A 14,066-nucleotide genomic window follows, 5' to 3' on the forward strand; every position below is an offset into this window, starting at 1 on the left:
GGTCATAAACGCCAAAACAATGAGGACATTCAGCACAGCAGCGGGCCTCTGACGCCACGCTCCCTTGACCCACCCTTCATTCCATGTTCTTTTCTCATTGACACTGTGGGACCTCCATAATGTTGGGGACAAAGACACATTTTGTCCCTCTGCTCCACAGTATTACATTTTAAATCAAACCAATCAGATGTGAGTAAAGTACATATTCCACTCTGGTATTACTGTTAGGGCATGAGAAATAGAAAATAATATATTGCTATTTATAGGTTTATGTTTGAGTAAAATGAACATTGTTGTTTTATTCCACAAACTACAGACAACATTTCTCCCCAAAATATTCTCATTTAGAGCATTTCTTATAATGCATCATGTTCCCCTCCACCAGTCTTACACACTGCTTTTGGATAATTTTATGCTTTACACTCCTGGTGCAAAAATTCAAGCAGTTCAGTTTGGTGGTTTGATGGCTTGTGATCATCCATCTTCCTCTTGATTGTTATATTCCAGAGGTTTTCAATTTGGTAAAATTAAAGAAACTCATAATTTGAAGTGTATATATGATCTGTATATATGATATATGACGTGATTTTATGAAAAGTACTTGTAAAACTGTAATGTAAAACTATTAGATTTTTTATAGTAAAAATTATTCACCCTATATTGTATTTCACTGACTTCTGAAACTGTGCTGGATTATGTATTTTGAACTCAGAAGGGGCCGGACATGTCCCACATATTACTCAATGTTTTTTGAGTTAGGTGAACATTTGTAATGGGAAATAGGGAGTTATTGGACCACGAGAGCTTAAAAACAGTACATTTAAGAAAAACAAACTTGATGTTTAATTGAATCATTTGTCACAAGTATCTGCTGTATTTCTCAACATGTACATGTGACTGAGTCAGCTGTGCTCTTTCAGTAGTTTACAGAGGGGTAGTACAAAATGTGTAATACAACCTTTTAGATTGAAATGTTTTTGCCATTGAAGCTAGGCAGTGGTGAAGAGTCGGTTTTGCTGTTTTCGAGACTTGTTTGCACCTTGTGTGGATGGTAAGATAGCTAGATGCTGCCTGCTACAAAATCACCACCTACCATGGGATTAAGAAAATCAAACTGCACTGATGTTGGATTAAATCATTTGTCACAAGTTGCTGTTTCTCAACAAGTACATGTGACTGAATCAGCTGTTCTGTTTCAATAATATACATTAGAGTACAGTACAGTGCAATACAGCCAATTTAAGTAAACTTCTTTACCATAGGAAACATAAGAACTAGTATCACAACCCATGCTTTTACCATATCCGATGCAGAGATGTTAAGTAATGAAGTACAAATACTTTGTTACCTGTTGCATTTCTAGCCCAGAAAAACGGGCCAAAGAGTCTAAAAGCAGAGAGGGTGCGCATTTCTAGCGCAGAAAAACGGGCCAAGGAGTCTAAAAGCAGAGAGGGTGCTCATTTCTAGCTCAGAAAAACGGGCCAAAGAGTCTAAAAGCGGAGAGGGTGCACATTTCTAGCGCAGAAAAACGGGCCAAAGAGTCTAAAAGCAGAAAGGGTGCGCATTTCTAGCGCAGAAAAACGGGCCAAAGAGTCTAAAAGCGGAGAAGGTGTGCATTTCTAGCGCAGAAAAACGGGCCAAAGAGTCTAAAACCAGAGAGGGTGCGCATTTCTAGCTCAGAAAAACGGGCCAAAGAGTCTAAAAGCGGAGAGGGTGCGCATTTCTAGCTCAGAAAAACGGGCCAAAGAGTCTAAAAGCGGAGAGGGTGAGCATTTCTAGCTCAGAAAAACGGGCCAAAGAGTCTAAAAGCGGAGAGAGTGCGCATTTCTAGCGCAGAAAAACAGGGCAAAGAGTCTAAAAGTTTAATTTTAAGAAAAAATCTTAGTTTACACAACACTGTTAAAGATAAAGATAGTAAGTCAAGTAAAATGATCTGTTAATGAAATAATCAGGAAAAATGTATTATTTAAAGTGGTATATTTCATTATTTGTTTTATTATAGAGTCTGTGGCCCGTGACTTCAAATATATTTCTCCTTCTGGCCCCCAACAAAAAAAGTTTGGACACCCCTGCCTTAGATTTTAAAAGTAGCCTCGTTACTCCAATAAAACTCCAATCCATATAAATCTCTCACTTTTATGCTTAAAGTAGTTTTGAAACCAGTACTTTTACACTTTTACTTAAAGTTAAAGTATTTTATTTAACAAGTATTGTGTCAAATTCTGACTCTGACCTACAAAACTTGGCTCTCTCAGTCACACTGGATGTGCTGGATTAAACTGTGATTTCTATCATATGTGTGTATAAACATACTTTATATTTCCAGTGCTGAAAATCCAGGATTACAGTTATTTACAATGTATGCAGAAACAACTGAAATAGCTTGCATGACCTTTAGAGTTCTTATGTCTGTGTTATATATGTGTTATATATGTGCAGGCACTCTGTAAACCACACCGACAAGCCTGTGTGACCTTAATGGAGACTAATGCAGACGTGGAAGTGGTTTGAGTGTGTTTAGAGAAATTCAAATGGGTAAGCATGTATTTAGTTGCCAGTGCTAGTATATATTATCTCCACTTTGAGCACTTTGTAGTTCTATATATACAGACTGTAGTCTTTCTCTTTCTCTTAATATCTTATTAATCTGATTCCAGGTTATGTTCAGTCAGAGAGAGCGAGAGAGAGAGAGAGCGCTCAGTCAGAAACTTCACCCCTTCATTTCTTTGGTTTTACCATAGACTGTATATAAAGATGGACTCCGTGTCTCCGTTCCCATTCATTCAATGAAAATGAAGCCAAAATCTTCCGCCATTTTGGCGATTCAGAGACCAGAGTCTGCGCAGTAGAGACCAGAGGAGGGAGAAAGGCTATGGAGAGACCGCCTACTCATTTAAAATAACCCCGCCCCTGAGGGCTGCCTCACGGTCACAGACTGCAGAGCGGGGCGGAGCGGAGCTGACGGTCTGTTATTGGTCCCGCCCATAAGCAGCCCTTTTACCATAACCACACCTTTTTGAATAGAGCCGAATAAAGTTTTAAAAAACGAATTCTGTGGGGATATAAAAATTTAACAATATAAGCAGAGGTTACTCTAGCTGTTGCATTTAAATAACGGAGGTAGAATTACAGTATATTAGAAAAAAACGTGATTGAAAGTTGTCTGTTTTGCCATTGAAACCTATGGGGATGGGTGGAGTTACACAGCTTTCTGCAGCCGAACAGCAGGGGGCGCCCGACCTGTGCTGGCTTCACTTTTAAGAGACGATGCTCTGTCAGTCTATGGGTTTTACTATGAGTGAATGAGCTACTGAGCTCTGAGTTTCCTCTTCTGAAGTCTCCATTGCTCCACCAGCCGCTTGCGTTCAGTAAGATCTTATTTCTGACATTCGGTTTTCTTCATTTAATACAGTGCTGCATGTTTTTTTTAATTAATGCAGTCTGATTTTTAAATTGGATTACTTAATTTCCTAATTAAACACTTTTTATGTGCATACCTTATAATAGTTTGCATATTGCACATCTTGTTTTGCTGGGGGTGGAAGGAGGCCCAGGTTCTCTTAAAACTGTGAGGATGGACAGGTATTTCCTCAGGGGTAAATCTGGAGTGAATCTATGGAAGTGCAGCATTTTTCCAGGATTGGAAGGATGGAAACTGGACCAGAACATTTTTCTAATATAAATACCATGAAAGTTCCTGATAAGTAGCCTCATTTTTACCCAACATACGCTTACATACAAAAGTAAAACACGAAATAGGCTGAAAAAAGTAAAAACTAACAGTCAATCCTGCAATTTCTTCTCATAAGCTCCTAAAAACAAATATTATTCTTACAAAAGAGATAAAAAAATTGTACTTGGATTAAAACATTTGTCCTCTAGAAAAGACTACATTGACTGATGGCACGAAGCAAGATGGCTTATAGGAAAACTCAATAAGAAGCAATTCTTTGTGACGTCACAAGGTCACATGACATTACATTGTCTTACTTAAGGTAAAAAAAAAGATTAAATGCAAAAACAATTATTTTATTTTATTTTATTTTATTGTATTGTATTGTATTCTTTTTTATTTTTGCATAGTGGATAAAATGAACAAAATAGGTTTAAGTCAGAAATCACAATTTTCTATTGAGTTAAAATAAAGTAAATGTAAATAAATGTTAATAAAACACAGAAATTAATAAACAGACATTAGCAAACCTCACAGATCTATATTTCATTCACAGTAAAGCAGAGAACACATATCAGATGCTGAAAGTAAGATATTTTACTATTTTATTATGGTAACTTGTGGCAATAAAACCACACAAAGGACTGAAAAATTGATTATTCTTTGAATGATACAGCCTTACCTTGTTTTGTTGCATCGCACAGTGAGCTGTGTTCACAGACAGTGATTTCAGTAAGTGTTTCTGAGCTGATGCAGTGATTTCCAGTACACAATCAGTACAGACTGTTTTTTTATGCAGTGCCACCTGAGGGCCTGAAGATCACCAGCATCCACTATTCGCCTTGTTTCTTGTGCACAGGAATTAGATTATCTGATGTCTGGGGTTATTTCTATACAGAAATTCAATTATATACCCATATAAACAGGAGTAGAAGAAGGAATTAAGCATGCACAGATTTAACATGCCGTTTAACATGCAGAGTAACAAGAAAGAGGATGTGGGAGAATACTGAGTATAAAGTGCAGCCGTGCATAAATATGCAAAAGTGCAAGGGCAATTCAACAGTGTGCAAAGCATTCACCACCATGCTGACCAACTTCTATTAAAACTTACAATAATATTTTGTGTAGGTATAAGCTGAATACATTTAGCTACATACAGCTACATAAACCTTGTTGTTTTATTCTATAAACTACGAACAACATTTCTCCCAAATTCAAAAAAAATGTCATTTAGAGCATTTATTTGCAGAAAATGAGAAATGTCTGAAATAACAACAACAAAAAAAAAGATGCACAGCTTTCAGACCTCAAATAATGCAAAGAAAACAAATTCATATTCATATATAAGTTCAAAGAGTTCAGAAATCAATATTTGGTGCAATAACCCTTATGGTTTTTAATCACAGTTTTTTCATGCATCTTGGCATCATGTTCTCCTCCACCAGTCTTACACACTGCTTTTGGATAATGTTATGCTGCTTTACTCCTGGTGCAAATTCAAATTCAAGCAGTTCAGCTTAGTTTAAAGGCTTGTGATCATCCATCTTCCTCTTGATTATATTCCAGAGGTTTTTAATTTAAGTAAAAAAGAAAAAAAAAATCACCATTTTTAAGTGGTCTCTTATTTTTTTCCAGAGCTGTATATACACAAGCTATCTTCACTACAGGTTAATTTTAGCACATCAGTGTTTCTCAGAAGTCATTATCTTGCAGGAAAAAGAAACAGAGACCCTCCTGAGGTCAAGGACATCCACATCGGCTCACGTCGGTCTGAAAACAGAAACTTTACAATGTTACACAACTGAGAGAGGGAAGCGAGAAAGACACAGAGAGAGAAGAAGAGCAGAAAGATAGATTGAAGTGGTGGGTGGGTGTGTGCAGGAACACTGCAGTTCAATGTCTGAGACCACCTGTTGCTCTATGCTTGCAGACGCATGCATTGGGATTAATGTGTCTGATTAATATTGCAATATCTGCAATTTCAACAAAAATTACAGAGCTGTAGATGATTTCACAATTGATGAAAAATAACAAGAATTTGGTTTTAATCAAATAAAGCAGTGAGGATTTTTTACTGTCTTTTATAGAAGGTGTAGCGTTTTTTTATTTCTCTCTTTGTTTTTTCGGTTGATAATAAAAGGGTTAATGTTAATGTTGAAATTTCCAGTAAAACAAACATCAAATCAAGATTATATATCTGTGTAAATATATGGTTATGATGAAAAGGGAAAACATCTAAGCTAGTGAATATTTTTAGGTATTTTCTATTTTTCATATTATTCTAATATGAATATTATCAGTCCATGAAAATTATTCTAATTCATAAAAAAAAAACAAAGGCCCAGGATAGTGAACACAATAGCTGAAAAAATAACATTAATTAAGCTGTAATTACATGAACCAATGAGAAGCCTTCAGGGTCTTTCAGAGAAGGTGTAATGACTATCATTTCTCTGTTTAGTTTTGTTTGGTTCATGTTAAAATACCAAATGAAAAAAAACAACAACTGTCCAATCAGTATTTTTTTATCGTATCCACACAGAGAGGATAGGAAATAGAGGAAAGCAACCTTCTCATTGGCTGGGTCTCAAGGTCTTTCCCTACATAATGAACATTAAAGCAACCAAACACATTTTGATAGTATTATACTATAGTATATACTATAGTACTATAGTATCAGTCAAAAATTTGGACACACCTCTTCTCATTCAAGGGGTTTCCTTTCTTTCTATGATTGCTTACATTGTAAATTTAATATTGGAGACAATAAATCAATCACATTTTTTAGAATTACAGTTTTGTTTACTTAGCTTAGCTTTACAGTTCTCGTCACCCAGCAGCGAGATCTGCTGAATTAGAAGAATTAGAAAGGAAACCATAACGACACCCTTATTCCTTATTAGTGTCACATAATGCGCCTTATAATCCAGTGCACCTTACAGTGCTCAAAACAAGGTTCTCTATCTTATATAGTATCTATTTTGGGAAAAAATAAAGAATAAAATGTGTGTGTTTGTGTGTATGTGAGTGTGTGTAGGAGTGAAGGAGAAAGGGAGGTGAGGTTGGAGAGGTGTCTGGATGAGAGGACAGGGAGGAAAGGCTCTTTTCGGAAGGTCACGGAAGGTCAGCTGCAGCTCGGAGAGGTGGAACAGCAGCAGGCTGTGGGAGAGTTGTGAGAAAAAGCTTAGGGAATAGTTTCAGGTCTGTTTGGAATAATTGGTGTGCCTCCCTCAGCTGGGGAACAGTACAGACTTGTGGGACTGTGCACATGCCTGCCTGCATATGTGTGTGTGAGTGTGTGTGTTTAAATGTGTGTGTCTAAATGTGTGTGCCTGTGAAACATATGTGGACACCTAGTGTGCACACATTTTAATGCATGATGATATTTGTCAGATACTATCTTCACCCTCTTTGTGTTGGGGGACTAGCTGACTGGCAAATAAATGGGTGGGACAACTAGCCAAGCTAAATTGGGAGAAAATAGGAATTATTATTTTTTTTTATTATTTCTTATATCATACCTGTCAAGTCTCCCGTTTTGGCCGGGAAACTACCGTATTTTACTCCTCTTTCCCGTACATTTCCCGTATTTTATTAAAATAAAAAAATATATATTATTGAGGATACAGGGCACTGACCGCTCTGTGTCTCTTAACCAATCGTGGAGCCGGTTCAAGGAGAAAGTCCCGCCTTTCAGGAGAAACAGCCAATCAGCTTGCAAGGAGGGTCAGTGTGGGGAAGCCCCGCCCTCCTCGCTGTGAGTTCAGGCAGCTAGTTGGAGCTGCTGATGTTAAAACATACATGCAGCGATTTTTCTAAAAGAAAGGTAACGGTAGTCTAATCATGGAAACTGTGATGAGATTTTTCTGATAGCTGCTTAAAAATACTCCGAAATAAAACACACAGATTAAACCTTTTAAAATAAAAAAAATTACAGCTTGTGACTCAGTTTAACTAGAAATGTGGAGAGGACCGACATTAACTGAACTGATCAGGGGTGGAGTGATCAAAAGGAAGAAGTATTAATTAAAAATTATTGTGCAGGCCCCTTAGGACTAATTTTTACTGATGGAATATATCTGGTCCATGTCCTTTTAGTAAAAGCTCATAATACCATTTTTAGGTCACCAACAGTCATTTTGCAGAATTTGTTCAATTTTAAATCCATTAAATAAATAAATAAATCATATAAAAGAGTGCATTTATTACAAAAAAGACATGAAATCTTAAATTTAAAAAAAAGATATAGAAAAGGGTTTTTAATTTGGCTGTATTAAAAGAATGACATATGTAGGAATGTCCACAACATGTTCAGATTCTGATAATCTAATTGTAGCGTGTAAGTGGTTCACATGTGGTTATTTTAGATTTTTTTTGTAAACCTGTTTTAAAATGTAAGAGATACTGAACCTTCGTTGGGCTGGTGGGACGGCTTTAAGCAGACAGTTAAGGTTAAGGTGTCCAAACCATGACAATGTAATACTAAAGAGTTTTACAGAACAAGTTTTACAGAATTTCATCATTCATCATTCAGGAAAAGCCTGCCCTTTATACTAAGGGAGACACATTGATTAATGTTAAATACATAAAACGTATTGTGAAATAAAGCCAAAGGCTTACTTGATAACTGTTTTAGGTGAATATAAAACTTATGCTTGTATTGTTTAATTGAGTTGTAAAGTCCAGATTTCAAGATTTCCACATTTCAGCAAGTCATGTTCGGTCAAGTGTCTCTGAACGTTTAGTGTGGGTGTGTTTACTTGTGCACATGTGCATGTTGAGTGTTTGTTTGTGTGTGTATGTGCACTAATGCATGTGTGTTTCTGGGCCTCCGTGACGGGGCAGGTCTGGTTCCCATTAGACTGGAGGCCCGGGGGTCGCTTTGTTTGCGAAGGCAGGACGTCCCATAGGAGAGAGAAGGGGGTAGGCCGCAGCCACTACGCCCTATCGGGCCTAAAAGAGTGGAGAGAGATGGAGAGAGGGAAAGAGAGAGAAAGAGAGGGAGAAAGTTCAGGGTCGACCGGGAAAGACCTGAGAAAGAACCTTTCAAATGTTTACGGATGTTCGCTGTTTATTGGCTCTGGACGAAGCGCTGCTCTTCGGCCGCTCCCAGCAGCCGTCTCCAGAGGACGTGCGATATGATGGATGCGTCATTCTCCGCTGAACCTTGCCCCGCCGCTAATCGCCCTTCAACAAGTTTAATATGCGTGTGCGGACAGGTTTATAATTCACATGGGTTTGGTCCCACACAAAAGCTTAAGCAGCTGCCCTCGAGCACAGGCACACATCTATCATCTATTAATGAAACCAGTCTCCCAGCAAATGAAGCGAAAGTTTGACGAAACGTCCAATTCACACTTTTTCCTCTCACCCCGAATGTACTGAGTTAGTCTGTTTGGGTGTCTGCAGTTCGCTGCTGTAGTTTTTCACTGGAGCTAAGAGGCTAATTTAGCTTATAAGTATACCAGAATCATCCCACAGTTGCCTCAGTCTGCGTCACATTGTTCAGTAATGTCTAACAGACTTGCTTACCCCTTCGGCTGAAATCGCAGCTCGCAAACACTCTTTATAGGCAGTTAAAAGTCTTTACGTTCTTGTAGTTGGGATTTTTTTCCCCACTCTTCTTTTCAATAGGCTCCCTGGACTGAGATATTATTGGGTCATCTTGCTGCACAGCTTGTTTAAAGGCTAACTAAACCGCCTGGTTTTAGCTGATTCTAGCTACATCCTCAGCTCAAATTTGAAAAATTAAAAAATAAATAAATAAATAAATGAAAGGAGTAGTTTGGTAGGGGCACTGGGTGATGTATGGGTTTAGGGTTTAGGTGGAGCAGCAAAATGTAGTTGGTATAGTTGGCTTCATTTAAATCTTAATAAACCAAAGACCCCATTTCCAATTGATCTTGGAGTCTTCCACAGACCTTTGGTGATCTGTAATCCAGATTTAAATCTTGTTACTGCTCTCCTTCTGTATCCAATTCACCAGATTATTTAGAGTTTTTTTTTTTCTCAGCAATTTAGAGTCCCCAGAGGAAACCCACGCAGAAACAGGGTGAACATTGAAACTCCACCCTTGAACCCAAGACCACAGTGCTGGGAAGCGAACATGCTAACCACTAAGCCACTGTGTGCCCAATGTTTTAATCCCTACAATGTTTTAATTCCTATAATGTTTTAAGCTCTATTATGGCAAGAACTACTCAACTAAGTAAGGAAAAAAATACTTTAAGAAATGAAGGAGATTCAGTCTGAAAAAAAAACATTTTTTTTTAAGTTTATGATTAAACTGGCTCACATCTGGACCTTCCCAGGAAAGGACGAGCAAGAGTTCCCTCTGTTGCACAGAATGAGTTCCCCAATCTGTGTATAAAATAATTATTTATTCATTCAGTTGGTCTGCAGCATCAACCAACCAACCTCACATCATTTACTTACTTAAATCCAGGTGGAGACTTGTATTTTAGACTTTTATTTAGTGTATTTATAAAAGTAACATCCTAATAAGAGGGAACATCCTATGGGGGTGCAGACTTTTAATATTTTTTTATACTGTAACTCACTCGAATTAAAAGTCTGACAGTTTTGAATTGTTTACCAAATTTCGAGGCTGAAAAAGTAAAGAACTGAACTTTTGATTCTTTGAGCAAATGTAGCATCCGTCCATTGGCTTGTCTACACGAACTCGCTCCCCCCTCGTTCCCGTGACAGTCCAGTGAGACAAACCAGGCCCAGTAATGACGGCTAGGAGCCGAGCCTTTTCTTTTTCTTTTCTTTTTTTTTTCCAATTTGATTGCTGGCAGTAAAGCATGGGCTGTGCGCACACTGGCTGTAATGGAGGAAAGAGTGCTGGAAGCGTTTGAAGTAGCCGGACACCGACACCGCTGGGCCGTAAAAGCCTCTGTGGCTGTGGCTGACACCTGGGGCAGACGATTGGACGGGATGCTCTAAAACGTCTAGCCTGTCTTGCCGACCCTCGGCGCTTAGATGGATGAGAGGAGGGTGGAGGGTCTCAGTCTCTCTCTCTCTCTGAATCTCTCTGACTCTCTCTCTCTCTCTCTCTCTCTATCCCTAGCCTCTAGTTCTTCTGACCTGGGGGTGGGGGTGGCGGTGTGGCTGATTTATAGAGCCAAGAACTGTGCTCTAACTTTCCTGGAATCCGAGGCTTATTCTTGAGGAGCTGAGGGGGTTTGGCGAAGGCGCGCTGCTGGGAGACTGTGAACTGAGGGCAGCTAAGGGGCCGTATTTCACCATTAGCCATTAAATCAGTTGGCTTCCAGATGCAGCGAGAGCTGGAGGTGTATTGACTGAGTTTACATACCCCGGCCTCTCCCGATAGATCCATTTTCCTCCCTGGTTTAAACCCTGAAGACCTAAAGGAGGAGGGTGTTACGTGACACCGGAGCGCCTGACAGCAAACTCCGTCATGCCTTTGCACTGACCCACAGCGGGGCTTCAGTCCAGAGGGGGTCAAGCAGAACTCTTTAGGCTGGATAGTTTGTGTGTTTAGAGACCGGCTAAAATATTCTCTTGGCTTAGGGTTGATTGTTTCTAGAACTCTTGAGTCAAGTAAATAAGGATGAGAGATGGGGTTAGAAAGAAGATGAAGTAACACATACAAAAGTGCCGCATTAGCATAAGTGGCATCCAACTGAGTAAGCATGGGGCTGTAATGATTAGAGGGGTAAAAAGTAAAAAAAAAAAACTGCAGAGAAGCTGAACTTAAGTAAAAGTACGACAAAACGACTTCTGGCTGCTTTGTTGCTTGCATCGTGTTTGGTGTGGGTGCACAGAAAGCAGCAAGCTGTTTGGCTCTTTTCTGTTGAAGGGTGAGACTTTAAACGGTATGGCTTAACATCCCTCCAAATATCTTTTCATCCATTTGTGTACACAATATCAGTTTTTACTGTCCCATAATATGTAACAATTAACTCTTTGTGGCAAAAGCCATACATTATTAATGTGACTTTTGTTAGATTTCACTGCTGACTTCAAGTACAGTTCAGGTAGGATACTGAACATATGGCTGTGGACTCAATATCCAGCATCTGCTAAGTTGCAACTGTTGTGCCCTTGAGCAAGACTCTTAACTCTCTGTGCTCCAAGGGCGATATAGCATTGATGACACTGAGCTCTGACCCCAGCTTTCCAAGCTGTTGATGGATTACAGGATGGGATATGTGAATAGAACTATTTTGTTGTACTCTACAAGTATAATAATGATAATGATACCCCCCTATTCATTCCCTGCATGCACCATTTGTTGTATGATATGAAAATATATAATAACTAGAAAGGCCTATTATGTGAGATAAAGGTGTTAAATAATCCATGCAACTTTTGTCAGTTCTTAAATGGTATATGGTGCATTTTTTTTATATATATACAAGGCTTTTTCTCAGTGTCCCTGGTACCAACACCAATATGGGTTCAACTACTGTCTTAAGTAAAAAAAAAATACTATATAGATGTCTTTTGCAGTCCGAGTGTTCCTGACACCAACATAAATATGGCTTCCATTTCGGTCACAAGTCAAATAACTACTATATAGTACTATATAGAAGTCTGTTGGAGTCAAAATCTTCTTGGCATCAACACCAATGTGTGTTCCAGTACTGTCACAAGTCAAAGAATGCATTTTCAGTACTACATAGAAGTCTTTTCCAGCCAAAGTGTCCCTGGCACCAACAGAAATATGGGCTCCATTACTAGTCAAATAATTCATTTTCTGTACTATATAGAAGTTTGTTGAAGTCAAAGTCTTCCTGGCACAAACACCAATATGGGCTTCACTGCTGTTACAAGTCAAAGAATGTATTTTAGTGTTATGTAGAAGTCTTTTTCAGCAAAAGTGTTCCTGACACCAACACCAATATGGGTTCCATTACTGTGTCAGTAGTTAAATAATGTAATTCAGTACTATGTAGAAGTCTTTTCCAGCCAATGTGCTCCCACCACCAACACCAATATGGCTTCCACTACTGTCACAAGTCAAAGAATGCATGTTTAATACTATGTAGAAGTCTTTTTCAGCCAGAGTGTTCTTGGCATCAACACAAATATGGCTTCAATTACTGTCACAAGTCAAATAACTTATTTTTTTTACTATAAAGAATCCATTTGAGGTTCAAGTTTTCCTGGCACCAACACCAATATGTGTTTCACTACTGTTCCAAGTCAAATAATGTTTTGTTAATACTTATATAGAAGTATCATTCAGTCAGCGTGCTCCTGACACCAACAGAAATATGGTTTCCACTAGTTTCATAAGTCAAAGAATGCTTTTTTTGTACTATATAGAAGCCTGTTGAAGTCAAAGTCTTCTTGGCACCAACACCAATATGGGTTCTATTACTGTCACAAGCCGAATTATTAATTTTCTTTACTATATAACAGTCTGTTGGAGTCCAATATGGGTTCCACTCTTGTCACATAGATTTTTAATACTATATAGAAGTATCATTCAGCCAGAGTGTTCCTGGTACCAACACCAATATGGGTTCCATTACTATTCAAAGTCAAATAATTCATTTTCAGTACTATATAGTAGTATGTTGGAGTCCAATATGGTTTACACTCTATATATATATTCTAAATATATTTCTATCTGTTTCATTCGGCCAGAGTGTCCCTGGGACCAACACAAATATGGGTTCCATTACTGTCAGTAGTTAAATAATGTAATTCAGTACTATATAGAAGTCTTCTGAAGCCAATACCAATGGCGTCCACTACTGTCACAAATTAAAGAATACATGCATTCAGAGCTACTGAACCCCTCCTCTGCTACAGTGTTCCTAACTCCCATTTTTTTAGGTTAATAGCTCTCCCATTCCTATTCAACTAGACAAGGGCCTGATTGGATGACTGGAAATAGCTGCCTGAGGGTGTTGCCAAGATAGTCGCCAAGTACAAAGACAGGATTTTGCCTGGGCAGAAGTTGTAGTTGAGTACTTGGTGAGCTGCAGTGCTCTCATGTGAAAGAAAGAGGGATCATGTATCGTCAACAAGGAGGCGGAAAGCAAAAGCGTGACCGAGTCCTTGGCCTTTAAGATCAAAAGTGAAAAAAAAGTGTTATTATCAGCATCCTTGCCAACGCAAAACTCACGGAATAACAACCCCCCCCCCCGTCCTTAATGACTAACACCCACAGGGTCTGAGCACTACAGTGTTTCACCATAGAGTCTTGGCCCATCGGGGACAATCTGCTTTCAGTTAGCACCAGCACAGGCGAGCATGTCAGGATTCATGCGAGATCGTGATTAAAAGCAGCTCTCTCTCTCTCTCTCTCTCTCTCTCTCTCTCTCTCGTTCTCTGAATCACTCTCTCTCTCTCTCTCTCTCTCTCTCCCAGTCCTTTCGAGCTGCTGCTCATGCTCATCGTTTTATGGAGC

The sequence above is a fragment of the Astyanax mexicanus genome, chromosome 3, assembly GCF_023375975.1.
Source record: "Astyanax mexicanus isolate ESR-SI-001 chromosome 3, AstMex3_surface, whole genome shotgun sequence".
NCBI lineage: Eukaryota > Metazoa > Chordata > Actinopteri > Characiformes > Acestrorhamphidae > Astyanax > Astyanax mexicanus.